Raw genomic sequence first — 17801 nt, forward strand, 5'->3', positions numbered from 1 at the left:
AGTATAACGGAAGGGAAATTTATAATATTGCAATGCTTCAATAGCATTTTGATCAACCTATAACGGGCTTGTGGCGCGATGGATAACGCGTCTGCCTACGGAGCGGAAGATTCCAGGTTCGAGTCCTGGATAGCTCGGTATTATGATTTAAAGATGATTATTAGAGTATAACGGAAGGGAAATTTATAATATTGGAATGCTTCAATAGCATTTTGATCAACCTCTAACGGGCTTGTGGCGCAATGGATAACGCGTCTGCCTACGGAGCAGGAGATTCCAGGTTCGAGTCCTGGCAAGCTCGGTATTACCATTTAAAGCTGATTATTAGAATATAACGGAAGGGAAATTTATAATATTTTAATGCTTCAATATCATTTTAATCAACCTCTAACGGGCTTGTGGCGCAATGGATAACGCGTCTGCCTACGGAGCATAAGATTCCAGGTTCGAGTCCTGGCAAGCTCGGTATTAACATTTAAAGATGATTATTAGAGTATAACGGAAGGGAAATTTATAATATTGCAATGCTTCAATAGCATTTTTATCAACCTCTAACGGGCTTGTGGCGCAATGGATAACGCGTCTGCCTACGGAGCATAAGATTCCAGGTTCGAGTCCTGGCAAGCTCGGTATTAACATTTAAAGATGATTATTAGAGTATAACGGAAGGGAAATTTATAATATTGCAATGCTTCAATAGCATTTTTATCAACCTCTAACGGGCTTGTGGCGCAATGGATAACGCGTCTGCCTACGGAGCATAAGATTCCTGGTTCGAGTCCTGGCAAGCTCGGTATTAACATTTAAAGATGATTATTAGAGTATAACGGAAGGGAAATTTATAATATTGCAATGCTTCAATAGCATTTTGATCAACCTATAACGGGCTTGTGGCGCGATGGATAACGCGTCTGCCTACGGAGCGGAAGATTCCAGGTTCGAGTCCTGGATAGCTCGGTATTACGATTTAAAGATGATTATTAGAGTATAACGGAAGGGAAATTTATAATATTGCAATGCTTCAATAGCATTTTGATTTTTATCAACCTCTAACGGGCTTGTGGCGCAATGGATAACGCGTCTGCCTACGGAGCAGAAGATTCCAGGTTCGAGCCCTGGCAAGCTCGGTATTAACATTTAAAGATGATTATTAGAGTATAACGGAAGAGAATTTTATAATATTGCAATGCTTCAATAGCATTTTGATCAACCTCTAACGGGCTTGTGGCGCAATGGATAACGCGTCTGCCTACGGAGCAGGAGATTCCAGGTTCGAGTCCTGGCAAGCTCGATATAACCATTTAAAGCTGATTATTAGAGTATAACGGAAGGGAAATTTATAATATTGCAATGCTTCAATAGCATTTTGATCAACCTATAACGGGCTTGTGGCGCGATGGATAACGCGTCTGCCTACGGAGCAGAAGATTCCAGGTTCGAGTCCTGGATAGCTCGGTATTACCATTTAAAGATGATTATTAGAGTATAACGGAAGGGAAATTTATAATATTGCAATGCTTCAATAGCATTTTGATCAACCTCTAACGGGCTTGTGGCGCAATGGATAGCGCGTCTGCCTACGGAGTCGAAGATTCCAGGTTCGAGTCCTGGCAAGCTCGGTATTAACATTTAAAGATGATTATTAGTGTATAACGGAAGGGAAATTTATAATATTGCAATGCTTCAATAGAATTTTGATCAACCTCTAACGGGCTTGTGGCGCAATGGATAACGCGGCTGCCTACGGAGCAGAAGATTCCAGGTTCGAGTCCTGGCAAGCTCGGTATTACCATTTAAAGCTGATTATTAGAGTATAACGGAAGGGAAATTTATAATATTTTAATGCTTCAATATCATTTTGATCAACCTCTAACGGGCTTGTGGCGCAATGGATAACGCGTCTGCCTACGGAGCAGGAGATTCCAGGTTCGAGTCCTGGCAAGCTCGGTATTACCATTTAAAGCTGATTATTAGAATATAACGGAAGGGAAATTTATAATATTTTAATGCTTCAATATCATTTTAATCAACCTCTAACGGGCTTGTGGCGCAATGGATAACGCGTCTGCCTACGGAGCATAAGATTCCAGGTTCGAGTCCTGGCAAGCTCGGTATTAACATTTAAAGATGATTATTAGAGTATAACGGAAGGGAAATTTATAATATTGCAATGCTTCAATAGCATTTTTATCAACCTCTAACGGGCTTGTGGCGCAATGGATAACGCGTCTGCCTACGGAGCATAAGATTCCAGGTTCGAGTCCTGGCAAGCTCGGTATTAACATTTAAAGATGATTATTAGAGTATAACGGAAGGGAAATTTATAATATTGCAATGCTTCAATAGCATTTTTATCAACCTCTAACGGGCTTGTGGCGCAATGGATAACGCGTCTGCCTACGGAGCATAAGATTCCTGGTTCGAGTCCTGGCAAGCTCGGTATTAACATTTAAAGATGATTATTAGAGTATAACGGAAGGGAAATTTATAATATTGCAATGCTTCAATAGCATTTTGATCAACCTATAACGGGCTTGTGGCGCGATGGATAACGCGTCTGCCTACGGAGCGGAAGATTCCAGGTTCGAGTCCTGGATAGCTCGGTATTACGATTTAAAGATGATTATTAGAGTATAACGGAAGGGAAATTTATAATATTGCAATGCTTCAATAGCATTTTGATTTTTATCAACCTCTAACGGGCTTGTGGCGCAATGGATAACGCGTCTGCCTACGGAGCAGAAGATTCCAGGTTCGAGCCCTGGCAAGCTCGGTATTAACATTTAAAGATGATTATTAGAGTATAAGGGAAGAGAATTTTATAATATTGCAATGCTTCAATAGCATTTTGATCAACCTCTAACGGGCTTGTGGCGCAATGGATAACGCGTCTGCCTACGGAGCAGGAGATTCCAGGTTCGAGTCCTGGCAAGCTCGATATAACCATTTAAAGCTGATTATTAGAGTATAACGGAAGGGAAATTTATAATATTGCAATGCTTCAATAGCATTTTGATCAACCTATAACGGGCTTGTGGCGCGATGGATAACGCGTCTGCCTACGGAGCAGAAGATTCCAGGTTCGAGTCCTGGATAGCTCGGTATTACCATTTAAAGATGATTATTAGAGTATAACGGAAGGGAAATTTATAATATTGCAATGCTTCAATAGCATTTTGATCAACCTCTAACGGGCTTGTGGCGCAATGGATAGCGCGTCTGCCTACGGAGTCGAAGATTCCAGGTTCGAGTCCTGGCAAGCTCGGTATTAACATTTAAAGATGATTATTAGTGTATAACGGAAGGGAAATTTATAATATTGCAATGCTTCAATAGAATTTTGATCAACCTCTAACGGGCTTGTGGCGCAATGGATAACGCGGCTGCCTACGGAGCAGAAGATTCCAGGTTCGAGTCCTGGCAAGCTCGGTATTACCATTTAAAGCTGATTATTAGAGTATAACGGAAGGGAAATTTATAATATTTTAATGCTTCAATATCATTTTGATCAACCTCTAACGGGCTTGTGGCGCAATGGATAACGCCTCTGCCTACGGAGCAGAAGATTCCAGGTTCGAGTCCTGGCATGCTCGGTATTAACATTTAAAGATGATTATTAGAGTATAACGGAAGGGAAATTTATAATATTGCAATGCTTCAATAGCATTTTGATCAACCTATAACGGGCTTGTGGCGCGATGGATAACGCGTCTGCCTACGGAGCGGAAGATTCCAGGTTCGAGTCCTGGATAGCTCGGTATTACGATTTAAAGATGATTATTAGAGTATAACGGAAGGGAAATTTATAATATTGGAATGCTTCAATAGCATTTTGATCAACCTCTAACGGGCTTGTGGCGCAATGGATAACGCGTCTGCCTACGGAGCAGGAGATTCCAGGTTCGAGTCCTGGCAAGCTCGGTATTACCATTTTAAGCTGATTATTAGAATATAACGGAAGGGAAATTTATAATATTTTAATGCTTCAATATCATTTTGATCAACCTCTAACGGGCTTGTGGCGCAATGGATACCGCGTCTGCCTACGGAGCATAAGATTCCAGGTTCGAGTCCTGGCAAGCTTGGTATTAACATTTAAAGATGATTATTAGAGTATAACGGAAGGGAAATTTATAATATTGCAATGCTTCAATAGCATTTTTATCAACCTCTAACGGGCTTGTGGCGCAATGGATAACGCGTCTGCCTACGGAGCATAAGATTCCAGGTTCGAGTCCTGGCAAGCTCGGTATTAACATTTAAAGATGATTATTAGAGTATAACGGAAGGGAAATTTATAATATTTTAATGCTTCAATATCATTTTGATCAACCTCTAACGGGCTTGTGGCGCGATGGGTAACGCGTCTGCCTACGGAGCATAAGATTCCAGGTTCGAGTCCTGGCAAGCTCGGTATTAACATTTAAAGATGATTATTAGAGTATAACGGAAGGGAAATTTATAATATTGCAATGCTTCAATAGCATTTTGATCAACCTATAACGGGCTTGTGGCGCGATGGATAACGCGTCTGCCTACGGAGCAGAAGATTCCAGGTTCGAGTCCTGGATAGCTCGGTATTACCATTTAAAGATGATTATTAGAGTATAACGGAAGGGAAATTTATAATATTGCAATGCTTCAATAGCATTTTGATCAACCTCTAACGGGCTTGTGGCGCAATGGATAGCGCGTCTGCCTACGGAGCATAAGATTCCAGGTTCGAGTCCTGGCAAGCTCGGTATTAACATTTAAAGATGATTATTAGTGTATAACGGAAGGGAAATTTATAATATTGCAATGCTTCAATAGAATTTTGATCAACCTCTAACGGGCTTGTGGCGCAATGGATAACGCGGCTGCCTACGGAGCAGAAGATTCCAGGTTCGAGTCCTGGCAAGCTCGGTATTACCATTTAAAGCTGATTATTAGAGTATAACGGAAGGGAAATTTATAATATTTTAATGCTTCAATATCATTTTGATCAACCTCTAACGGGCTTGTGGCGCAATGGATAACGCCTCTGCCTACGGAGCAGAAGATTCCAGGTTCGAGTCCTGGCATGCTCGGTATTAACATTTAAAGATGATTATTAGAGTATAACGGAAGGGAAATTTATAATATTGCAATGCTTCAATAGCATTTTGATCAACCTATAACGGGCTTGTGGCGCGATGGATAACGCGTCTGCCTACGGAGCGGAAGATTCCAGGTTCGAGTCCTGGATAGCTCGGTATTACGATTTAAAGATGATTATTAGAGTATAACGGAAGGGAAATTTATAATATTGGAATGCTTCAATAGCATTTTGATCAACCTCTAACGGGCTTGTGGCGCAATGGATAACGCGTCTGCCTACGGAGCAGGAGATTCCAGGTTCGAGTCCTGGCAAGCTCGGTATTAACATTTTAAGCTGATTATTAGAATATAACGGAAGGGAAATTTATAATATTTTAATGCTTCAATATCATTTTGATCAACCTCTAACGGGCTTGTGGCGCAATGGATACCGCGTCTGCCTACGGAGCATAAGATTCCAGGTTCGAGTCCTGGCAAGCTTGGTATTAACATTTAAAGATGATTATTAGAGTATAACGGAAGGGAAATTTATAATATTGCAATGCTTCAATAGCATTTTTATCAACCTCTAACGGGCTTGTGGCGCAATGGATAACGCGTCTGCCTACGGAGCATAAGATTCCAGGTTCGAGTCCTGGCAAGCTCGGTATTAACATTTAAAGATGATTATTAGAGTATAACGGAAGGGAAATTTATAATATTGCAATGCTTCAATAGCATTTTGATCAATCTCTAACGGGCCTGTGGCGCAATGCATAACGCGTCTGCCTACGGAGCAGAAGATTCCAGGTTCGAGTCCTCGCAAGCTCGGTATTAACATTTAAAGATGATTATTAGAGTATAACGGAACGGAAATTTATAATATTGCAATGCTTCAATAGCATTTTTATCAACCTCTAACGGGCTTGTGGCGCAATGGATAACGCGTCTGCCTACGGAGCATAAGATTCCAGGTTCGAGTCCTGGCAAGCTCGGTATTAACATTTAAAGATGATTATTAGAGTATAACGGAAGGGAAATTTATAATATTGCAATGCTTCAATAGCATTTTTATCAACCTATAACGGGCTTGTGGCGCGATGGATAACGCGTCTGCCTACGGAGCGGAAGATTCCAGGTTCGAGTCCTGGATAGCTCGGTATTACCATTTAAAGATGATTATTAGAGTATAACGGAAGGGAAATTTATAATATTGCAATGCTTCAATAGCATTTTGATCAACCTCTAACGGGCTTGTGGCGCAATGGATAGCGCGTCTGCCTACGGAGTCGAAGATTCCAGGTTCGAGTCCTGGCAAGCTCGGTATTAACATTTAAAGATGATTATTAGAGTATAACGGAAGGGAAATTTATAATATTGCAATGCTTCAATAGAATTTTGATCAACCTCTAACGGGCTTGTGGCGCAATGGATAACGCGGCTGCCTACGGAGCAGAAGATTCCAGGTTCGAGTCCTGGCAAGCTCGGTATTACCATTTAAAGCTGATTATTAGAGTATAACGGAAGGGAAATTTATAATATTTTAATGCTTCAATATCATTTTGATCAACCTCTAACGGGCTTGTGGCGCAATGGATAACGCCTCTGCCTACGGAGCATAAGAGTCCAGGTTCGAGTCCTGGCAAGCGCGGTATTAACATTTAAAGATGATTATTAGAGTATAACGGAAGGGAAATTTATAATATTGCAATGCTTCAATAGCATTTTGATCAACCTATAACGGGCTAGTGGCGCGATGGATAACGCGTCTGCCTACGGAGCAGAAGATTCCAGGTTCGAGTCCTGGATAGCTCGGTATTACCATTTAGAGATGATTATTAGAGTATAACGGAAGGGAAATTTATAATATTGCAATGGATAACGCGTCTGCCTACGGAGCAGAAGATTCCAGGTTCGAGTCCTGGATAGCTCGGTATTACCATTTAAAGATGATTATTAGAGTATAACGGAAGGGAAATTTATAATATTGCAATGCTTCAATAGCATTTTGATCAACCTCTAACGGGCTTGTGGCGCAATGGATAACGCGTCTGCCTACGGAGCAGAAGATTCCAGGTTCGAGTCCTGGCAAGCTCGGTATTAACATTTAAAGATGATTATTAGAGTATAACGGAAGGGAAATTTATAACATTGCAATGCTTCAATAGCATTTTGATCAACCTCTAACGGGCTTGTGGCGCAATGGATAACGCGTCTGCCTACGGAGCATAAGATTCCAGGTTCGAGTCCTGGCAAGCTCGGTATTAACATTTAAAGATGATTATTAGAGTATAACGGAAGGGAAATTTATAATATTGCAATGCTTCAATAGCATTTTGATCAACTTCTAACGGGCTTGTGGCGCAATGGATAACGCGTCTGCCTACGGAGCAGAAGACTCCAGGTTCGAGTCCTGGCAAGCTCGGTATTAACATTTAAAGATGATTATTAGAGTATAACGGAAGGGAAATTTATAATATTGCAATGCTTCAATAGCATTTTGGTCAACCTCTATCGGGCTTGTGGCGCAATGGATAACGCGTCTTCCTACAGAGCAGAAGATTCCAGGTTGAGTCCTGGCAAGCTCTTTTTTTATTTTCGTAATAGATCTTTTATGCGTCATAAAGAATGCATAAATACAATGTTTGGAAATTTTATTTATAATACGAAGCAAGGGCTTGTGGCGTAATGGATAACGCGTCTGCCTTCGAAGCAGAAGATTCCAGGTTCGAGTTCTGGCAAGCTCGGTATTACCATTTAAAGATGATTATTAGAGTATAACGGAAGGGAAATTTATAATATTGCAATGCTTCAATAGCATTTTGGTCAACCTCTAACGGGCTTGTGGCGCAATGGATAACGCGTTATCCTACAGAGCAGAAGATTCCAGGTTCGAGTCCTGGCAAGATCTTTTTTTATTTTCGTAATAGATCTTTTATGCGTCATAAAGAATGCATAAATACAATGTTTGGAAATTTTATTTATAATACGAAGCAAGGGCTTGTGGCGTAATGGATAACGCGCCTGCCTTCGAAGCAGAAGATTCCAGGTTCGAGTCCTGGCAAGCTCGCTATTACCATTTAAAGATGATTATTAGAGTATAACGGAAGGGAAATTTATAATATTTCAATGCTTCGATATCATTTTGATCAACTTCTAACGGGCTTGTGGCGCAATGGATAACGCGTCTGCCTACGGAGCAGAAGATTCCAGGTTCGAGTCCTGGCAAGCTCGGTATTAACATTTAAAGATGATTATTAGAGTATAACGGAAGGGAAATTTATAATATTGCAATGCTTCAATAGCATTTTGATCACCCTATAACGGGCTTGTGGCGCGATGGATAACGCGTCTGCCTACGGAGCAGAAGATTCCAGGTTCGAGTCCTGGCAAGCTCTTTTAATATTTTCGTAAAAGATCTTTTATGCGTCATAAAGAATGCTTAAATACAATGTTTGGAAATTTTATTTTTAATACAAAGCAAGGGCTTGTGGCGTAATGGATAACGCGTCTGCCTTCGAAGCAGTAGATTCCAGGTTCGAGTCGTGGCAAGCTCGGTATTACCATTTAAAGCTGATTATTAGAGTAAAACGAAGGGGAAATTTATAATATTTCAATGCTTCGATATCATTTTGATCAACCTTTAACGGGCTTGTGGCGCAATGGATAACGCGTCTGCCTACGGAACATAAGAGTCCAGGTTCGAGTCCTGGCAAGCTCGGTATTAACATTTAAAGATGATTATTAGAGTATAACGGAAGGGAAATTTATAATATTGCAATGCTTCAATAGCATTTTGATCAACCCATAACGGGCTTGTGGCGCGATGGATAACGCGTCTGCCTACGGAGCAGAAGATTCCAGGTTCGAGTCCTGGATAGCTCGGTATTACCATTTAAAGATGATTATTAGAGTATAACGGAAGGGAAATTTATAATATTGCAATGCTTCAATAGCATTTTGATCAACCTCTAACGGGCTTGTGGCGCAATGGATAACGCGTCTGCCTACGGAGCAGAAGATACCAGGTTCGAGTCCTGGCAAGCTCGGTATTAACATTTAAAGATGATTATTAGAGTATAACGGAAGGGAAATTTATAATATTGCAATGCTTCGATATCATTTTGATCAACTTCTAACGGGCTTGTGGCGCAATGGATAACGCGTCTGCCTACGGAGCAGAAGATTCCAGGTTCGAGTCCTGGCAAGCTCGGTATTAACATTTAAAGATGATTATTAGAGTATAACGGAAGGGAAATTTATAATATTGCAATGCTTCAATAGCATTTTGATCAACCTATAACGGGCTTGTGGCGCGATGGATAACGCGTCTGCCTACGGAGCAGAAGATTCCAGGTTCGAGTCCTGGCAAGCTCTTTTAATATTTTCGTAAAAGATCTTTTATGCGTCATAAAGAATGCTTAAATACAATGTTTGGAAATTTTATTTATAATACGAAGCAAGGGCTTGTGAAATAATGGATAACGCGCCTGCCTTCAAAGCAGAAGATTCCAGGTTCGAGTCCTGGCAAGCTCGGTATTACCATTTAAAGATGATTATTAGAGTATAACGGAAGGGAAATTTATAATATTTCAATGCTTCAATATCATTTTGATCAAACTCTAACGGGCTTGTGGCGCAATGGATAACGCGTCTGCCTACGGAGCAGAAGATTCCAGGTTCGAGTCCTGGCAAGCTCTTTTAATATTTTCGAAAAAGATCTTTTATGCGTCATAAAGAATGCTTAAATACAATGTTTGGAAATTTTATTTATAATACGCAGCAAGGGCTTGTGGCGTAATGGATAACGCGCCTGCCTTCGAAGCAGAAGATTCCAGGTTCGAGTCCTGGCAAGCTCGGTATTACCATTTAAAGATGATTATTAGAGTATAACGGAAGGGAAATTTATAATATTTCAATGCTTCAATATCATTTTGATCAAACTCTAACGGGCTTGTGGCGCAATGGATAACGCGTCTGCCTACGGAGCAGAAGATTCCAGGTTCGAGTCCTGGCAAGCTCTTTTTTATTTTCGTAAAAGATCTTTTATGCGTCATAAAGAATGCATAAATACAATCTTTGGAAATTTATTTATAATACAAAGCAAGGGCTTGTGGCGTAATGGATAACGCGTCTGCCTTCGAAGCAGTAGATTCCAGGTTCGAGTCGTGGCAAGCTCGGTATTACCATTTAAAGCTGATTATTAGAGTATAACGGAAGGGAAATTTATAATATTCAATGCTTCGATATCATTTTGATCAACCTCTAACGGGCTTGTGGCGCAATGGATAACGCGTCTTCCTACAGAGCAGAAGATTCCAGGTTCGAGTCCTGGCAAGCTCTTTTTTTATTTTCGTAATAGATCTTTTATGCGTCATAAAGAATGCATAAATACAATGTTTGGAAATTTTATTTATAATACGAAGCAAGGGCTTGTGGCGTAATGGATAACGCGCCTGCCTCCGAAGCAGAAGATTCCAGGTTCGAGTCCTGGCAAGCTCGCTAATACCATTTAAAGATGATTATTAGAGTATAACGGAAGGGAAATTTATAATATTTCAATGCTTCGATATCATTTTGATCAAACTCTAACGGGCTTGTGGCGCAATGGATAACGCGTCTGCCTACGGAGCAGAAGATTCCAGGTTCGAGTCCTGGCAAGCTCTTTTTTATTTTCGTAAAAGATCTTTTATACGTCATAAAGAATGCATAAATACAATCTTTGGAAATTTATTTTTAATACAAAGCAAGGGCTTGTGGCGTAATGGATAACGCGCCTGCCTTCGAAGCAGTAGATTCCAGGTTCGAGTCGTGGCAAGCTCGGTATTACCATTTAAAGCTGATTATTAGAGTAAAACGGAAGGGAAATTTATAATATTTCAATGCTTCGATATCATTTTGATCAACCTCTAACGGGCTTGTGGCGCAATGGATAACGCGTCTGCCTACGGAGCAGAAGATACCAGGTTCGAGTCCTGGCAAGCTCGGTATTAACATTTAAAGATGATTATTAGAGTATAACGGAAGGGAAATTTATAATATTGCAATGCTTCAATAGCATTTTGATCAACTTCTAACGGGCTTGTGGCGCAATGGATAACGCGTCTGCCTACGGAGCAGAAGATTCCAGGTTCGAGTCCTGGCAAGCTCGGTATTAACATTTAAAGATGATTATTAGAGTATAACGGAAGGGAAATTTATAATATTGCAATGCTTCAATAGCATTTTGATCAACCTATAACGGGCTTGTGGCGCGATGGATAACGCGTCTGCCTACGGAGCAGAAGATTCCAGGTTCGAGTCCTGGCAAGCTCTTTTAATATTTTCGTAAAAGATCTTTTATGCGTCATAAAGAATGCTTAAATACAATGTTTGGAAATTTTATTTATAATACGAAGCAAGGGCTTGTGGCATAATGGATAACGCGCCTGCCTTCAAAGCAGAAGATTCCAGGTTCGAGTCCTGGCAAGCTCGGTATTACCATTTAAAGATGATTATTAGAGTATAACGGAAGGGAAATTTATAATATTTCAATGCTTCAATATCATTTTGATCAAACTCTAACGGGCTTGTGGCGCAATGGATAACGCGTCTGCCTACGGAGCAGAAGATTCCAGGTTCGAGTCCTGGCAAGCTCTTTTAATATTTTCGTAAAAGATCTTTTATGCGTCATAAAGAATGCTTAAATACAATGTTTGGAAATTTTATTTATAATACGCAGCAAGGGCTTGTGGCGTAATGGATAACGCGCCTGCCTTCGAAGCAGAAGATTCCAGGTTCGAGTCCTGGCAAGCTCGGTATTACCATTTAAAGATGATTATTAGAGTATAACGGAAGGGAAATTTATAATATTTCAATGCTTCAATATCATTTTGATCAAACTCTAACGGGTTTGTGGCGCAATGGATAACGCGTCTGCCTACGGAGCAGAAGATTCCAGGTTCGAGTCCTGGCAAGCTCTTTTTTATTTTCGTAAAAGATCTTTTATGCGTCATAAAGAATGCATAAATACAATCTTTGGAAATTTATTTATAATACGCAGCAAGGGCTTGTGGCGTAATGGATAACGCGCCTGCCTTCGAAGCAGAAGATTCCAGGTTCGAGTCCTGGCAAGCTCGGTATTACCATTTAAAGATGATTATTAGAGTATAACGGAAGGGAAATTTATAATATTTCAATGCTTCAATATCATTTTGATCAAACTCTAACGGGCTTGTGGCGCAATGGATAACGCGTCTGCCTACGGAGCAGAAGATTCCAGGTTCGAGTCCTGGCAAGCTCTTTTTTATTTTCGTAAAAGATCTTTTATGCGTCATAAAGAATGCATAAATACAATCTTTGGAAATTTATTTATAATACAAAGCAAGGGCTTGTGGCGTAATGGATAACGCGTCTGCCTTCGAAGCAGTAGATTCCAGGTTCGAGTCGTGGCAAGCTCGGTATTACCATTTAAAGCTGATTATTAGAGTATAACGGAAGGGAAATTTATAATATTCAATGCTTCGATATCATTTTGATCAACCTCTAACGGGCTTGTGGCGCAATGGATAACGCGTCTTCCTACAGAGCAGAAGATTCCAGGTTCGAGTCCTGGCAAGCTCTTTTTTTATTTTCGTAATAGATCTTTTATGCGTCATCAAGAATGCATAAATACAATGTTTGGAAATTTTATTTATAATACGAAGCAAGGGCTTGTGGCGTAATGGATAACGCGCCTGCCTCCGAAGCAGAAGATTCCAGGTTCGAGTCCTGGCAAGCTCGCTAATACCATTTAAAGATGATTATTAGAGTATAACGGAAGGGAAATTTATAATATTTCAATGCTTCGATATCATTTTGATCAAACTCTAACGGGCTTGTGGCGCAATGGATAACGCGTCTGCCTACGGAGCAGAAGATTCCAGGTTCGAGTCCTGGCAAGCTCTTTTTTATTTTCGTAAAAGATCTTTTATACGTCATAAAGAATGCATAAATACAATCTTTGGAAATTTATTTTTAATACAAAGCAAGGGCTTGTGGCGTAATGGATAACGCGCCTGCCTTCGAAGCAGTAGATTCCAGGTTCGAGTCGTGGCAAGCTCGGTATTACCATTTAAAGCTGATTATTAGAGTAAAACGGAAGGGAAATTTATAATATTTCAATGCTTCGATATCATTTTGATCAACCTCTAACGGGCTTGTGGCGCAATGGATAACGCGTCTGCCTACGGAGCAGAAGATACCAGGTTCGAGTCCTGGCAAGCTCGGTATTAACATTTAAAGATGATTATTAGAGTATAACGGAAGGGAAATTTATAATATTGCAATGCTTCAATAGCATTTTGATCAACTTCTAACGGGCTTGTGGCGCAATGGATAACGCGTCTGCCTACGGAGCAGAAGATTCCAGGTTCGAGTCCTGGCAAGCTCGGTATTAACATTTAAAGATGATTATTAGAGTATAACGGAAGGGAAATTTATAATATTGCAATGCTTCAATAGCATTTTGATCAACCTATAACGGGCTTGTGGCGCGATGGATAACGCGTCTGCCTACGGAGCAGAAGATTCCAGGTTCGAGTCCTGGCAAGCTCTTTTAATATTTTCGTAAAAGATCTTTTATGCGTCATAAAGAATGCTTAAATACAATGTTTGGAAATTTTATTTATAATACGAAGCAAGGGCTTGTGGCATAATGGATAACGCGCCTGCCTTCAAAGCAGAAGATTCCAGGTTCGAGTCCTGGCAAGCTCGGTATTACCATTTAAAGATGATTATTAGAGTATAACGGAAGGGAAATTTATAATATTTCAATGCTTCAATATCATTTTGATCAAACTCTAACGGGCTTGTGGCGCAATGGATAACGCGTCTGCCTACGGAGCAGAAGATTCCAGGTTCGAGTCCTGGCAAGCTCTTTTAATATTTTCGTAAAAGATCTTTTATGCGTCATAAAGAATGCTTAAATACAATGTTTGGAAATTTTATTTATAATACGCAGCAAGGGCTTGTGGCGTAATGGATAACGCGCCTGCCTTCGAAGCAGAAGATTCCAGGTTCGAGTCCTGGCAAGCTCGGTATTACCATTTAAAGATGATTATTAGAGTATAACGGAAGGGAAATTTATAATATTTCAATGCTTCAATATCATTTTGATCAAACTCTAACGGGTTTGTGGCGCAATGGATAACGCGTCTGCCTACGGAGCAGAAGATTCCAGGTTCGAGTCCTGGCAAGCTCTTTTTTATTTTCGTAAAAGATCTTTTATGCGTCATAAAGAATGCATAAATACAATCTTTGGAAATTTATTTATAATACGCAGCAAGGGCTTGTGGCGTAATGGATAACGCGCCTGCCTTCGAAGCAGAAGATTCCAGGTTCGAGTCCTGGCAAGCTCGGTATTACCATTTAAAGATGATTATTAGAGTATAACGGAAGGGAAATTTATAATATTTCAATGCTTCAATATCATTTTGATCAAACTCTAACGGGTTTGTGGCGCAATGGATAACGCGTCTGCCTACGGAGCAGAAGATTCCAGGTTCGAGTCCTGGCAAGCTCTTTTTTATTTTCGTAAAAGATCTTTTATGCGTCATAAAGAATGCATAAATACAATCTTTGGAAATTTATTTATAATACAAAGCAAGGGCTTGTGGCGTAATGGATAACGCGTCTGCCTTCGAAGCAGTAGATTCCAGGTTCGAGTCGTGGCAAGCTCGGTATTACCATTTAAAGCTGATTATTAGAGTATAACGGAAGGGAAATTTATAATATTCAATGCTTCGATATCATTTTGATCAACCTTTAACGGGCTTGTGGCGCAATGGATAACACGTCTGCCTACGGAACATAAGAGTCCAGGTTCGAGTCCTGGCAAGCTCGGTATTAACATTTAAAGATGATTATTAGAGTATAACGGAAGGGAAATTTATAATATTGCAATGCTTCAATAGCATTTTGATAAACCCATAACGGGCTTGTGGCGCGATGGATAACGCGTCTGCCTACGGAGCAGAAGATTCCAGGTTCGAGTCCTGGATAGCTCGGTATTACCATTTAAAGATGATTATTAGAGTATAACGGAAGGGAAATTTATAATATTGCAATGCTTCAATAGCATTTTGATCAACCTCTAACGGGCTTGTGGCGCAATGGATAACGCGTCTGCCTACGGAGCAGAAGATTCCAGGTTCGAGTCCTGGCAAGCTCGGTATTAACATTTAAAGATGATTATTAGAGTATAACGGAAGGGAAATTTATAATATTGCAATGCTTCAATAGCATTTTGATCAACCTCTAACGGGCTTGTGGCGCAATGGATAACGCGTCTGCCTACGGAGCAGAAGATTCCAGGTTCGAGTCCTGGCAAGCTCGGTATTACCATTTAAAGCTGATTATTAGAGTCTAACGGAAGGGAAATTTATAATATTTTAATGCTTTAATATCATTTTGGTCAACCTCTAACGGGCTTGTGGCGCAATGGATAACGCGTCTGCCTACGGAGCATAAGATTCCAGGTTCGAGTCCTGGCAAGCTCGGTATTAACATTTAAAGATGATTATTAGAGTATAACGGAAGGGAAATTTATAATATTGCAATGCTTCAATAGCATTTTGGTCAACCTCTATCGGGCTTGTGGCGCAATGGATAACGCGTCTTCCTACAGAGCAGAAGATTCCAGGTTCGAGTCCTGGCAAGCTCTTTTTTTATTTTCGTAATAGATCTTTTATGCGTCATAAAGAATGCATAAATACAATGTTTGGAAATTTTATTTATAATACGAAGCAAGGGCTTGTGGCGTAATGGATAACGCGTCTGCCTTCGAAGCAGAAGATTCCAGGTTCGAGTCCTGGCAAGCTCGGTATTTCCATTTAAAGATGATTATTAGAGTATAACGGAAGGGAAATTTATAATATTGCAATGCTTCAATAGCATTTTGGTCAACCTCTAACGGGCTTGTGGCGCAATGGATAACGCGTCTTCCTACAGAGCAGAAGATTCCAGGTTCGAGTCCTGGCAAGCTCTTTTTTTATTTTCGTAATAGATCTTTTATGCGTCATAAAGAATGCATAAATACAATGTTTGGAAATTTTATTTATAATACGAAGCAAGGGCTTGTGGCGTAATGGATAACGCGCCTGCCTTCGAAGCAGAAGATTCCAGGTTCGAGTCCTGGCAAGCTCGGTATTACCATTTAAAGATGATTATTAGAGTATAACGGAAGGGAAATTTATAATATTGCAATGCTTCAATAGCATTTTGGTCAACCTCTAACGGGCTTGTGGCGCAATGGATAACGCGTCTTCCTACAGAGCAGAAGATTCCAGGTTCGAGTCCTGGCAAGCTCTTTTTTTATTTTCGTAATAGATCTTTTATGCGTCATAAAGAATGCATAAATACAATGTTTGGAAATTTTATTTATAATACGAAGCAAGGGCTTGTGGCGTAATGGATAACGCGCCTGCCTTCGAAGCAGAAGATTCCAGGTTCGAGTCCTGGCAAGCTCGCTATTACCATTTAAAGATGATTATTAGAGTATAACGGAAGGGAAATTTATAATATTTCAATGCTTCAATATCATTATGATCAAACTCTAACGGGCTTGTGGCGCAATGGATAACGCGTCTGCCTACGGAGCAGAAGATTCCAGGTTCGAGTCCTGGCAAGCTCTTTTTTATTTTCGTAAAAGATCTTTTATGCGTCATAAAGAATGCATAAATACAATCTTTGGAAATTTATTTATAATACAAAGCAAGGGCTTGTGGCGTAATGGATAACGCGTCTGCCTTCGAAGCAGTAGAATCCAGGTTCGAGTCGTGGCAAGCTCGGTATTACCATTTAAAGCTGATTATTAGAGTAAAACGGAAGGGAAATTTATAATATTTCAATGCTTGGATATCATTTTGATCAACCTTTAACGGGATTGTGGCGCAATGGATAACGCGTCTGCCTACGGAACATAAGAGTCCAGGTTCGAGTCCTGGCATGCTCGGTATTAACATTTAAAGATGATTATTAGAGTATAACGGAAGGGAAATTTATAATATTGCAATGCTTCAATAGCATTTTGATCAACCCATAACGGGCTTGTGGCGCGATGGATAACGCGTTTGCCTACGGAGCAGAAGATTCCAGGTTCGAGTCCTGGATAGCTCGGTATTACCATTTAAAGATGATTATTAGAGTATAACGGAAGGGAAATTTATAATATTGCAATGCTTCAATGGCATTTTGATCAACCTCTAACGGGCTTGTGGCGCAATGGATAACGCGTCTGCCTACGGAGCAGAAGATTCCAGGTTCGAGTCCTGGCAAGCTCGGTATTAACATTTAAAGATGGTTATTAGAGTATAACGGAAGGGAAATTTATAATATTGCAATGCTTCAATAGCATTTTGATCAACTTCTAACGGGCTTGTGGCGCAATGGATAACGCGTCTGCCTACGGAGCAGAAGATTCCAGGTTCGAGTCCTGGCAAGCTCGGTATTAACATTTAAAGATGATTATTAGAGTATAACGGAAGGGAAATTTATAATATTGCAATGCTTCAATAGCATTTTGATAAACCTATAACGGGCTTGTGGCGCGATGGATAACGCGTCTGCCTACGGAGCAGAAGATTCCAGGTTCGAGTCCTGGCAAGCTCGGTATTACCATTTAAAGCTGATTATTAGAGTATAACGGAAGAGAAATTAATAATATTTTAATGCTTCAATATCATTTTGATCAACCTCTAACGGGCTTGTGGCGCAATGGATAACGC

At 40.3% G+C, this 17801-nt stretch overlaps 76 non-coding genes across 76 annotated transcripts; all 76 read left to right on the top strand.

Moving 5' to 3' along the window:
* Positions 1-228: 228 nt before the first annotated feature.
* Positions 229-301, top strand: TRNAR-ACG (transfer RNA arginine (anticodon ACG)). The gene has a single exon. It is a non-coding gene; the product is annotated as a tRNA-Arg (tRNA).
* Positions 302-392: 91 nt separating this feature from the next.
* On the top strand, positions 393-465 carry TRNAR-ACG (transfer RNA arginine (anticodon ACG)). Its single transcript has one exon. It is a non-coding gene; the product is annotated as a tRNA-Arg (tRNA).
* Positions 466-556: 91 nt separating this feature from the next.
* On the top strand, positions 557-629 carry TRNAR-ACG (transfer RNA arginine (anticodon ACG)). Its single transcript has one exon. It is a non-coding gene; the product is annotated as a tRNA-Arg (tRNA).
* A 91-nt stretch (positions 630-720) lies between these two features.
* TRNAR-ACG (transfer RNA arginine (anticodon ACG)) lies at positions 721-793 on the top strand. The gene has a single exon. It is a non-coding gene; the product is annotated as a tRNA-Arg (tRNA).
* Positions 794-1054: 261 nt separating this feature from the next.
* Positions 1055-1127, top strand: TRNAR-ACG (transfer RNA arginine (anticodon ACG)). The gene has a single exon. It is a non-coding gene; the product is annotated as a tRNA-Arg (tRNA).
* A 91-nt stretch (positions 1128-1218) lies between these two features.
* Positions 1219-1291, top strand: TRNAR-ACG (transfer RNA arginine (anticodon ACG)). The gene has a single exon. It is a non-coding gene; the product is annotated as a tRNA-Arg (tRNA).
* A 255-nt stretch (positions 1292-1546) lies between these two features.
* Positions 1547-1619, top strand: TRNAR-ACG (transfer RNA arginine (anticodon ACG)). The gene has a single exon. It is a non-coding gene; the product is annotated as a tRNA-Arg (tRNA).
* Positions 1620-1710: 91 nt separating this feature from the next.
* Positions 1711-1783, top strand: TRNAR-ACG (transfer RNA arginine (anticodon ACG)). The gene has a single exon. It is a non-coding gene; the product is annotated as a tRNA-Arg (tRNA).
* Positions 1784-1874: 91 nt separating this feature from the next.
* On the top strand, positions 1875-1947 carry TRNAR-ACG (transfer RNA arginine (anticodon ACG)). The gene has a single exon. It is a non-coding gene; the product is annotated as a tRNA-Arg (tRNA).
* Positions 1948-2038: 91 nt separating this feature from the next.
* Positions 2039-2111, top strand: TRNAR-ACG (transfer RNA arginine (anticodon ACG)). The gene has a single exon. It is a non-coding gene; the product is annotated as a tRNA-Arg (tRNA).
* A 91-nt stretch (positions 2112-2202) lies between these two features.
* TRNAR-ACG (transfer RNA arginine (anticodon ACG)) lies at positions 2203-2275 on the top strand. The gene has a single exon. It is a non-coding gene; the product is annotated as a tRNA-Arg (tRNA).
* A 91-nt stretch (positions 2276-2366) lies between these two features.
* TRNAR-ACG (transfer RNA arginine (anticodon ACG)) lies at positions 2367-2439 on the top strand. Its single transcript has one exon. It is a non-coding gene; the product is annotated as a tRNA-Arg (tRNA).
* A 261-nt stretch (positions 2440-2700) lies between these two features.
* Positions 2701-2773, top strand: TRNAR-ACG (transfer RNA arginine (anticodon ACG)). Its single transcript has one exon. It is a non-coding gene; the product is annotated as a tRNA-Arg (tRNA).
* A 91-nt stretch (positions 2774-2864) lies between these two features.
* On the top strand, positions 2865-2937 carry TRNAR-ACG (transfer RNA arginine (anticodon ACG)). The gene has a single exon. It is a non-coding gene; the product is annotated as a tRNA-Arg (tRNA).
* A 255-nt stretch (positions 2938-3192) lies between these two features.
* On the top strand, positions 3193-3265 carry TRNAR-ACG (transfer RNA arginine (anticodon ACG)). The gene has a single exon. It is a non-coding gene; the product is annotated as a tRNA-Arg (tRNA).
* Positions 3266-3356: 91 nt separating this feature from the next.
* Positions 3357-3429, top strand: TRNAR-ACG (transfer RNA arginine (anticodon ACG)). The gene has a single exon. It is a non-coding gene; the product is annotated as a tRNA-Arg (tRNA).
* A 91-nt stretch (positions 3430-3520) lies between these two features.
* TRNAR-ACG (transfer RNA arginine (anticodon ACG)) lies at positions 3521-3593 on the top strand. The gene has a single exon. It is a non-coding gene; the product is annotated as a tRNA-Arg (tRNA).
* Positions 3594-3848: 255 nt separating this feature from the next.
* Positions 3849-3921, top strand: TRNAR-ACG (transfer RNA arginine (anticodon ACG)). The gene has a single exon. It is a non-coding gene; the product is annotated as a tRNA-Arg (tRNA).
* A 255-nt stretch (positions 3922-4176) lies between these two features.
* TRNAR-ACG (transfer RNA arginine (anticodon ACG)) lies at positions 4177-4249 on the top strand. The gene has a single exon. It is a non-coding gene; the product is annotated as a tRNA-Arg (tRNA).
* Positions 4250-4340: 91 nt separating this feature from the next.
* Positions 4341-4413, top strand: TRNAR-ACG (transfer RNA arginine (anticodon ACG)). Its single transcript has one exon. It is a non-coding gene; the product is annotated as a tRNA-Arg (tRNA).
* A 255-nt stretch (positions 4414-4668) lies between these two features.
* Positions 4669-4741, top strand: TRNAR-ACG (transfer RNA arginine (anticodon ACG)). The gene has a single exon. It is a non-coding gene; the product is annotated as a tRNA-Arg (tRNA).
* A 91-nt stretch (positions 4742-4832) lies between these two features.
* On the top strand, positions 4833-4905 carry TRNAR-ACG (transfer RNA arginine (anticodon ACG)). Its single transcript has one exon. It is a non-coding gene; the product is annotated as a tRNA-Arg (tRNA).
* A 91-nt stretch (positions 4906-4996) lies between these two features.
* On the top strand, positions 4997-5069 carry TRNAR-ACG (transfer RNA arginine (anticodon ACG)). Its single transcript has one exon. It is a non-coding gene; the product is annotated as a tRNA-Arg (tRNA).
* Positions 5070-5324: 255 nt separating this feature from the next.
* On the top strand, positions 5325-5397 carry TRNAR-ACG (transfer RNA arginine (anticodon ACG)). Its single transcript has one exon. It is a non-coding gene; the product is annotated as a tRNA-Arg (tRNA).
* Positions 5398-5652: 255 nt separating this feature from the next.
* Positions 5653-5725, top strand: TRNAR-ACG (transfer RNA arginine (anticodon ACG)). The gene has a single exon. It is a non-coding gene; the product is annotated as a tRNA-Arg (tRNA).
* Positions 5726-5980: 255 nt separating this feature from the next.
* Positions 5981-6053, top strand: TRNAR-ACG (transfer RNA arginine (anticodon ACG)). Its single transcript has one exon. It is a non-coding gene; the product is annotated as a tRNA-Arg (tRNA).
* A 255-nt stretch (positions 6054-6308) lies between these two features.
* TRNAR-ACG (transfer RNA arginine (anticodon ACG)) lies at positions 6309-6381 on the top strand. The gene has a single exon. It is a non-coding gene; the product is annotated as a tRNA-Arg (tRNA).
* Positions 6382-6472: 91 nt separating this feature from the next.
* On the top strand, positions 6473-6545 carry TRNAR-ACG (transfer RNA arginine (anticodon ACG)). The gene has a single exon. It is a non-coding gene; the product is annotated as a tRNA-Arg (tRNA).
* Positions 6546-7082: 537 nt separating this feature from the next.
* TRNAR-ACG (transfer RNA arginine (anticodon ACG)) lies at positions 7083-7155 on the top strand. The gene has a single exon. It is a non-coding gene; the product is annotated as a tRNA-Arg (tRNA).
* A 91-nt stretch (positions 7156-7246) lies between these two features.
* TRNAR-ACG (transfer RNA arginine (anticodon ACG)) lies at positions 7247-7319 on the top strand. The gene has a single exon. It is a non-coding gene; the product is annotated as a tRNA-Arg (tRNA).
* A 91-nt stretch (positions 7320-7410) lies between these two features.
* Positions 7411-7483, top strand: TRNAR-ACG (transfer RNA arginine (anticodon ACG)). Its single transcript has one exon. It is a non-coding gene; the product is annotated as a tRNA-Arg (tRNA).
* A 249-nt stretch (positions 7484-7732) lies between these two features.
* Positions 7733-7805, top strand: TRNAR-UCG (transfer RNA arginine (anticodon UCG)). Its single transcript has one exon. It is a non-coding gene; the product is annotated as a tRNA-Arg (tRNA).
* Positions 7806-8055: 250 nt separating this feature from the next.
* TRNAR-UCG (transfer RNA arginine (anticodon UCG)) lies at positions 8056-8128 on the top strand. The gene has a single exon. It is a non-coding gene; the product is annotated as a tRNA-Arg (tRNA).
* Positions 8129-8219: 91 nt separating this feature from the next.
* Positions 8220-8292, top strand: TRNAR-ACG (transfer RNA arginine (anticodon ACG)). The gene has a single exon. It is a non-coding gene; the product is annotated as a tRNA-Arg (tRNA).
* A 91-nt stretch (positions 8293-8383) lies between these two features.
* TRNAR-ACG (transfer RNA arginine (anticodon ACG)) lies at positions 8384-8456 on the top strand. The gene has a single exon. It is a non-coding gene; the product is annotated as a tRNA-Arg (tRNA).
* A 578-nt stretch (positions 8457-9034) lies between these two features.
* Positions 9035-9107, top strand: TRNAR-ACG (transfer RNA arginine (anticodon ACG)). The gene has a single exon. It is a non-coding gene; the product is annotated as a tRNA-Arg (tRNA).
* A 91-nt stretch (positions 9108-9198) lies between these two features.
* TRNAR-ACG (transfer RNA arginine (anticodon ACG)) lies at positions 9199-9271 on the top strand. Its single transcript has one exon. It is a non-coding gene; the product is annotated as a tRNA-Arg (tRNA).
* Positions 9272-9362: 91 nt separating this feature from the next.
* On the top strand, positions 9363-9435 carry TRNAR-ACG (transfer RNA arginine (anticodon ACG)). Its single transcript has one exon. It is a non-coding gene; the product is annotated as a tRNA-Arg (tRNA).
* A 250-nt stretch (positions 9436-9685) lies between these two features.
* TRNAR-ACG (transfer RNA arginine (anticodon ACG)) lies at positions 9686-9758 on the top strand. The gene has a single exon. It is a non-coding gene; the product is annotated as a tRNA-Arg (tRNA).
* An 86-nt stretch (positions 9759-9844) lies between these two features.
* TRNAR-UCG (transfer RNA arginine (anticodon UCG)) lies at positions 9845-9917 on the top strand. The gene has a single exon. It is a non-coding gene; the product is annotated as a tRNA-Arg (tRNA).
* A 91-nt stretch (positions 9918-10008) lies between these two features.
* On the top strand, positions 10009-10081 carry TRNAR-ACG (transfer RNA arginine (anticodon ACG)). The gene has a single exon. It is a non-coding gene; the product is annotated as a tRNA-Arg (tRNA).
* Positions 10082-10328: 247 nt separating this feature from the next.
* On the top strand, positions 10329-10401 carry TRNAC-ACA (transfer RNA cysteine (anticodon ACA)). Its single transcript has one exon. It is a non-coding gene; the product is annotated as a tRNA-Cys (tRNA).
* Positions 10402-10487: 86 nt separating this feature from the next.
* On the top strand, positions 10488-10560 carry TRNAR-CCG (transfer RNA arginine (anticodon CCG)). Its single transcript has one exon. It is a non-coding gene; the product is annotated as a tRNA-Arg (tRNA).
* Positions 10561-10651: 91 nt separating this feature from the next.
* Positions 10652-10724, top strand: TRNAR-ACG (transfer RNA arginine (anticodon ACG)). Its single transcript has one exon. It is a non-coding gene; the product is annotated as a tRNA-Arg (tRNA).
* A 248-nt stretch (positions 10725-10972) lies between these two features.
* On the top strand, positions 10973-11045 carry TRNAR-ACG (transfer RNA arginine (anticodon ACG)). The gene has a single exon. It is a non-coding gene; the product is annotated as a tRNA-Arg (tRNA).
* Positions 11046-11136: 91 nt separating this feature from the next.
* TRNAR-ACG (transfer RNA arginine (anticodon ACG)) lies at positions 11137-11209 on the top strand. The gene has a single exon. It is a non-coding gene; the product is annotated as a tRNA-Arg (tRNA).
* A 91-nt stretch (positions 11210-11300) lies between these two features.
* Positions 11301-11373, top strand: TRNAR-ACG (transfer RNA arginine (anticodon ACG)). The gene has a single exon. It is a non-coding gene; the product is annotated as a tRNA-Arg (tRNA).
* A 250-nt stretch (positions 11374-11623) lies between these two features.
* TRNAR-ACG (transfer RNA arginine (anticodon ACG)) lies at positions 11624-11696 on the top strand. The gene has a single exon. It is a non-coding gene; the product is annotated as a tRNA-Arg (tRNA).
* An 86-nt stretch (positions 11697-11782) lies between these two features.
* On the top strand, positions 11783-11855 carry TRNAR-UCG (transfer RNA arginine (anticodon UCG)). The gene has a single exon. It is a non-coding gene; the product is annotated as a tRNA-Arg (tRNA).
* A 91-nt stretch (positions 11856-11946) lies between these two features.
* TRNAR-ACG (transfer RNA arginine (anticodon ACG)) lies at positions 11947-12019 on the top strand. Its single transcript has one exon. It is a non-coding gene; the product is annotated as a tRNA-Arg (tRNA).
* Positions 12020-12103: 84 nt separating this feature from the next.
* TRNAR-UCG (transfer RNA arginine (anticodon UCG)) lies at positions 12104-12176 on the top strand. The gene has a single exon. It is a non-coding gene; the product is annotated as a tRNA-Arg (tRNA).
* A 91-nt stretch (positions 12177-12267) lies between these two features.
* Positions 12268-12340, top strand: TRNAR-ACG (transfer RNA arginine (anticodon ACG)). The gene has a single exon. It is a non-coding gene; the product is annotated as a tRNA-Arg (tRNA).
* Positions 12341-12587: 247 nt separating this feature from the next.
* TRNAC-ACA (transfer RNA cysteine (anticodon ACA)) lies at positions 12588-12660 on the top strand. The gene has a single exon. It is a non-coding gene; the product is annotated as a tRNA-Cys (tRNA).
* An 86-nt stretch (positions 12661-12746) lies between these two features.
* Positions 12747-12819, top strand: TRNAR-CCG (transfer RNA arginine (anticodon CCG)). The gene has a single exon. It is a non-coding gene; the product is annotated as a tRNA-Arg (tRNA).
* A 91-nt stretch (positions 12820-12910) lies between these two features.
* On the top strand, positions 12911-12983 carry TRNAR-ACG (transfer RNA arginine (anticodon ACG)). The gene has a single exon. It is a non-coding gene; the product is annotated as a tRNA-Arg (tRNA).
* Positions 12984-13231: 248 nt separating this feature from the next.
* Positions 13232-13304, top strand: TRNAR-ACG (transfer RNA arginine (anticodon ACG)). Its single transcript has one exon. It is a non-coding gene; the product is annotated as a tRNA-Arg (tRNA).
* Positions 13305-13395: 91 nt separating this feature from the next.
* TRNAR-ACG (transfer RNA arginine (anticodon ACG)) lies at positions 13396-13468 on the top strand. The gene has a single exon. It is a non-coding gene; the product is annotated as a tRNA-Arg (tRNA).
* A 91-nt stretch (positions 13469-13559) lies between these two features.
* On the top strand, positions 13560-13632 carry TRNAR-ACG (transfer RNA arginine (anticodon ACG)). Its single transcript has one exon. It is a non-coding gene; the product is annotated as a tRNA-Arg (tRNA).
* A 250-nt stretch (positions 13633-13882) lies between these two features.
* On the top strand, positions 13883-13955 carry TRNAR-ACG (transfer RNA arginine (anticodon ACG)). The gene has a single exon. It is a non-coding gene; the product is annotated as a tRNA-Arg (tRNA).
* Positions 13956-14041: 86 nt separating this feature from the next.
* Positions 14042-14114, top strand: TRNAR-UCG (transfer RNA arginine (anticodon UCG)). The gene has a single exon. It is a non-coding gene; the product is annotated as a tRNA-Arg (tRNA).
* Positions 14115-14205: 91 nt separating this feature from the next.
* On the top strand, positions 14206-14278 carry TRNAR-ACG (transfer RNA arginine (anticodon ACG)). Its single transcript has one exon. It is a non-coding gene; the product is annotated as a tRNA-Arg (tRNA).
* An 84-nt stretch (positions 14279-14362) lies between these two features.
* Positions 14363-14435, top strand: TRNAR-UCG (transfer RNA arginine (anticodon UCG)). The gene has a single exon. It is a non-coding gene; the product is annotated as a tRNA-Arg (tRNA).
* A 91-nt stretch (positions 14436-14526) lies between these two features.
* Positions 14527-14599, top strand: TRNAR-ACG (transfer RNA arginine (anticodon ACG)). Its single transcript has one exon. It is a non-coding gene; the product is annotated as a tRNA-Arg (tRNA).
* A 575-nt stretch (positions 14600-15174) lies between these two features.
* On the top strand, positions 15175-15247 carry TRNAR-ACG (transfer RNA arginine (anticodon ACG)). The gene has a single exon. It is a non-coding gene; the product is annotated as a tRNA-Arg (tRNA).
* Positions 15248-15338: 91 nt separating this feature from the next.
* TRNAR-ACG (transfer RNA arginine (anticodon ACG)) lies at positions 15339-15411 on the top strand. Its single transcript has one exon. It is a non-coding gene; the product is annotated as a tRNA-Arg (tRNA).
* A 91-nt stretch (positions 15412-15502) lies between these two features.
* Positions 15503-15575, top strand: TRNAR-ACG (transfer RNA arginine (anticodon ACG)). Its single transcript has one exon. It is a non-coding gene; the product is annotated as a tRNA-Arg (tRNA).
* Positions 15576-15666: 91 nt separating this feature from the next.
* On the top strand, positions 15667-15739 carry TRNAC-ACA (transfer RNA cysteine (anticodon ACA)). The gene has a single exon. It is a non-coding gene; the product is annotated as a tRNA-Cys (tRNA).
* An 86-nt stretch (positions 15740-15825) lies between these two features.
* Positions 15826-15898, top strand: TRNAR-UCG (transfer RNA arginine (anticodon UCG)). Its single transcript has one exon. It is a non-coding gene; the product is annotated as a tRNA-Arg (tRNA).
* A 91-nt stretch (positions 15899-15989) lies between these two features.
* TRNAC-ACA (transfer RNA cysteine (anticodon ACA)) lies at positions 15990-16062 on the top strand. Its single transcript has one exon. It is a non-coding gene; the product is annotated as a tRNA-Cys (tRNA).
* An 86-nt stretch (positions 16063-16148) lies between these two features.
* Positions 16149-16221, top strand: TRNAR-UCG (transfer RNA arginine (anticodon UCG)). The gene has a single exon. It is a non-coding gene; the product is annotated as a tRNA-Arg (tRNA).
* A 91-nt stretch (positions 16222-16312) lies between these two features.
* Positions 16313-16385, top strand: TRNAC-ACA (transfer RNA cysteine (anticodon ACA)). Its single transcript has one exon. It is a non-coding gene; the product is annotated as a tRNA-Cys (tRNA).
* Positions 16386-16471: 86 nt separating this feature from the next.
* Positions 16472-16544, top strand: TRNAR-UCG (transfer RNA arginine (anticodon UCG)). Its single transcript has one exon. It is a non-coding gene; the product is annotated as a tRNA-Arg (tRNA).
* Positions 16545-16635: 91 nt separating this feature from the next.
* Positions 16636-16708, top strand: TRNAR-ACG (transfer RNA arginine (anticodon ACG)). The gene has a single exon. It is a non-coding gene; the product is annotated as a tRNA-Arg (tRNA).
* Positions 16709-17284: 576 nt separating this feature from the next.
* TRNAR-ACG (transfer RNA arginine (anticodon ACG)) lies at positions 17285-17357 on the top strand. Its single transcript has one exon. It is a non-coding gene; the product is annotated as a tRNA-Arg (tRNA).
* A 91-nt stretch (positions 17358-17448) lies between these two features.
* On the top strand, positions 17449-17521 carry TRNAR-ACG (transfer RNA arginine (anticodon ACG)). Its single transcript has one exon. It is a non-coding gene; the product is annotated as a tRNA-Arg (tRNA).
* A 91-nt stretch (positions 17522-17612) lies between these two features.
* On the top strand, positions 17613-17685 carry TRNAR-ACG (transfer RNA arginine (anticodon ACG)). Its single transcript has one exon. It is a non-coding gene; the product is annotated as a tRNA-Arg (tRNA).
* Positions 17686-17801: the final 116 nt, after the last annotated feature.

This window comes from Phalangium opilio, unplaced genomic scaffold, assembly GCF_054372755.1.
Source record: "Phalangium opilio isolate 3A_F unplaced genomic scaffold, DU_Popi_V2 ptg000088l_1, whole genome shotgun sequence".
NCBI lineage: Eukaryota > Metazoa > Arthropoda > Arachnida > Opiliones > Phalangiidae > Phalangium > Phalangium opilio.